The sequence below is a fragment of the Apodemus sylvaticus genome, chromosome 11, assembly GCF_947179515.1.
Source record: "Apodemus sylvaticus chromosome 11, mApoSyl1.1, whole genome shotgun sequence".
Taxonomy (NCBI): domain Eukaryota; kingdom Metazoa; phylum Chordata; class Mammalia; order Rodentia; family Muridae; genus Apodemus; species Apodemus sylvaticus.
The window spans coordinates 9,281,743-9,286,042 of NC_067482.1; the positions used below are offsets into that span (position 1 = coordinate 9,281,743).

General features: G+C 43.8%; 1 pseudogene; it reads left to right on the forward strand.

Moving 5' to 3' along the window:
* On the forward strand, window positions 1–3,533 carry LOC127696267 (60S ribosomal protein L22-like 1; annotated as a pseudogene).
* The last annotated feature ends 767 nt before the right edge of the window (window positions 3,534–4,300 follow it).

Here is a 4,300-nt window from a genome sequence, read left to right on the forward strand (position 1 = left end):
ATGGGGCAGGAATGGGGGCAGGAGGGTGACTTTGAGGGGACAATGTCCCATGTGAGAGGTGACAGATGCCAGAACAAAGTCGGGGCAAGTCTTCTGGGGAAGCAGCTGTTCACCTGAAACCCGAGAGAAACGAGTTATTAGCCATCCCGGAAGGGCAGGCTGTACAGGTGTCATGCAGGAGTGTGTGTGCTGACGCCTAGGGAAGAGGAAGTTCACTGTCTGACGCAGCCAGTCTCCCAGGAAGCGGCCAGGCCCTCCAGCACTTCCGTGGCACTGGGTTTTCCATGTCAGCACAGGTCACCAAAGCACAGACAGGAAATGGAGAAACTTATCCCTGGGAGGGAAAGTACCGCCTCGCCCTCTAAATTCCTCTAATCAGGTTCCACCCTGGAGAAACAAACATTAACCTGAGGAGAAGCTTTGCCCCAGCAAAAGATCTCACTGCCATCTTTTCAACGAAGCCCCACATCTCAGTAAAACAAATTTGTATACGGAGCTCTCCTCTTATTGCTAACCCACAGACTGAAACCTATGAAAGACCTCAGAGTCAAGAAGTCATAAAAAGTGACTTTTAATAATGGGAGAGTTTCATACCTAGTATCCTTCCTCTGCCAAACCATCCAGGGCACAATTGTGCCCATCCATTTCCTCCAGTGTATCTGTATTTAACCATCAAAAGCACTCATTACCTTGAAGTCAAATCAGCCACAAGATAAATGGCTATCACTCTTGTGAGACAAGAGACAGAACATTAGATGAAAGCTGTAAAGGCCTTGGGGTTTTCTTTATCCTGAGTCCTGGTCCCTATCATATCACCTCCAATGTACAGGAATCTGAAAAATGGATGAAAGCATCAAGCCATGGAACACCATGGTGTCTGGGATTACATAGAGTCGGAAATAGTTTGGCATCCCATGCACTCAGGTGCCCAGACCTGGCTTGCAGTGACCTCTAGCTCCTGCTTGACCCTCCCCATCGATCTTCCTTCTTGGTGTCTCAGGAAAACAAACGGAGAAGCTTCCAACTGTGGAACCCGCAGGTAGAAAGTATGAAGACTGGCATCTTTGATGCATTATTAGAGGCCATCTTAATCTATGTTCTGTGGCTGTGGGGAGACACAGGGGGGACAAGCAACTCTTATAAAAGAAAGTGTTTAGCATTGGGGCTGGCTCACTGTGTCAGAGGGTTAGTCCGTTATCATGGCAGGAATCGGGCATGGAGCTAATAGCTACATCCTTATCTTCAGGCCAGGAAAGAGATGCCGACCTGGCGTGGGCTCCTGAAACCCCAAAGCCCATCCCTAGGGACACACTTCCTCCTGCAAGACCACACCTCCTCATCCTTCTCAAATAGTGCCACATCCAAATCCATGAGCCTAAGGGGCCAGTCTCATTCAAACCACTACAAAGGAGTTTTGTTCAACCCCCAAACAGGGAGAGGAAGGTTGCCACCAGAAACGGGAGGAGCTTATTTCTCTTCTGGAGGGAATAAAGTGAAACAATGGTAGCCAAAGAGGCGGGGGGGGGGGGGAGGGGCGACTGGGAGAGCTAGAATAAGGAGCTAGAATAAGGAGTGGACTCTCTCTCTGTCTCTCTCTCTCTCTCTCTCTCTCTCTCTCTGTCTCTCTGTCTCTTTCTCTGTATCTGTCTCTCTCTGTTTCTCTGTCTCTCTCTCTTCCCCCTTTCCTTTCCTTTTTTTTTTAATTTTTGTTTTTGCCCTCATTTTTTTTTTAGACAGGGTTTCTCTGTGTAGCCCTGGCTATCCTGAAACTCACTCTGTAGACCAGGCTCTCTCAAGCTCAGAGATCCGCCTGCCTCTGCTTCTCAAGTGCTGGGATTTAAGGTTTGTGTCACAACAGCCCAGCCTTTATCTCTTTCAAAACACTAAAGATGCTTTTTAAAGAAACATTGAAAAAATAATAGGAGACAGAATTAATACACTCACTAGTGTCTTAGTCAGGGTTAATATTGCACTGATGAAACACCATGACCAAAAGCAAGTTGAGGAGGAAAGTGTTTATTTGGCTTCCATATCTTAGTCCATCATGGAAGGAATTATGTTGTTCTTTTGTTTTTCTTCTTGGTATACTTTATTGGGTTCTTAAACCTCAACCTCCCTTCCAAACCATATTCCACCCAAATCCCTTCCAACCTCCCCGCCCCCAATACTTGGCAGGAGAGAAAGAAGGATTGAGGGGAGAGGGAGCGTAGACCTCTTTAGACTACTTCCTGATGATTAGGGGCCTACAGTTCCTTGGGGAATGTTGATCTTTCTCATCAGGATATCTTTAACTTATCTCTGCTCACGACCACTTACAAACCACAACAACAGCAAACAGAAATGACAGAAGGGAGTAGCAGCCAGCCCCAGCCCCTCTTGGGGAATCTCCTGTTTAAACTTTCTCCAGAGTCCCCAGAATTAAACTGTCTGCAGCTGGTTAAAAAAAAAAAAAAACAAAAACAAAAAACAAAAAACAAAACAAAACAAAACACCCCTGTGAGTGCATGAGGCAAATCACAATCACCTGCTGTGAAGCGACCTCTTATCCCACACCTGGGATTAAAACAAAAACACACTCACAAAACTGGGTTTTTTTTTTCAAGAATCCAAAATTCTCACTGCAGAAGTCAGGACAGGAACTGGAGACAGAAGCTGACGCAGAGGTCAAGGAGGGTGTCACTTAACGGCCTGCTTCTTCTGTATTACTCTCCCCGCCTTTTTATAGAACCCAGAACTACAACCCAGGGATGGAACCATCCACAAGGGACTACACCCTCCCTTCAGGCTGATCTTCAGAGGCATGTTCTTAACCGAAGTTACCTCCTCTTTAGCTTATGTCAAATTGACATAAAACTATCCAGCACAAATTGAATCAAAGACATAGAAAGAAATAGCTTTCCCCTCGAGTTGAAGGGACATGAGTCTGAGTGCAAAGACCCTTTAGGGGGCCAGAGCAGTGAAAGAAGGGGTGGTGGGGATTTACAACTAGATATCTCAAAAAATATCCAGAGCATGCAAGAGAGCCTTGAGTCTGATCACAGCATTGGAGAGAGAAAAAAATATCAATAGAATTTCTGTCAGCCACATCAGACAATAGGATAAAATGACAGCCTCAAAACTCTAGAGAAAGTGTATTGACCAACGTACATATAACAAAGGAACTTGTTCTCTTTCACACAGCAGCTACAAAAAGTCAGAAGCCCAAGAACAACGCTCGAGGGTTTCACTCAGATCTTATTCATACAGTAGAAGATGGAATTCTTGATTCTGGGAGTTCTGAACAGTTTCTAGAGAAGGTTAAAGTCAAGGGAAGAACTGGAAATCTTGGGAATGTCGATCACGTTGAATGCTTGAAGGATAAAATCACAGTTGCTTCTTAGAAACCGATCTCCAACAGGTATTTGAAATATCTTACCAAGAAATACCATAAGAAGAACAATCTCTGAGATAGGCTTCCTGCAGTCACATCTGACGAGGAGACTTACAAATTTCCTTATTTCCAGATTAGTCAAGATGCAGAGTCTGAGGACTAAGTTGGCCTTTGCATTTAATAAAATGCAAGTGTGCTAAAGAAACCTGAAGTCTGTCTTTATCAGCAAATAAAAACCACTGTACTCTATTAAAAAAAAAAGTACACCTAACATTCAAGCACGGGTTTATGATTATAAATGAATATCCATGAAGCCACCACCCTAGTAAAGATATTTACCATTTCAGACACTTGTGACAAATCTAAGCTTCCTGGCCTGGGTTCTTGCGTTTTTGCCCAGGCTGGAGAAATCTGAATTTTGCACTAGTAATTTCCTTGATTTCCTTTCTGCTTCTCACCTGTTTATGTATTGCCGATCAATATAATTCTGGTTTGAAAAAACACAGACTGTTACCTAAAATGTATCTGTTATCTGAATTTTTTGTTAAATCCATCATATGGCATGTTTTCCTCTGAAAGGCTACTCATGTTTTGTTTTTTTTTAGTGCGACCACGTTGCTGTGAATACCAGAGTTCCAAACAACTCCTGTGATACACACTCTTATGCCTCGTAGAAGAAAGGCAATACAACATCAGTTTCACTCCGAGTAATCCCTAGTAAATAGTAAATCTTGCTCTCCCTTTCAGCTTATGCCTATGCCGGGTCTGTGCACTAAGCTGACAAACCTCGATACCTTCCTTCCTTCCTTTCTTTCTTTCTTTCTTTCTTTCTTTCTTTCTTTCTTTCTTTCTTTCTTTCTTTCCCCCTCTCTCCCTCTCTCTCTTTCTTTCTATCTGTCTGTCTCTTTCCTTTCTTTCCTTCCTTTCTTT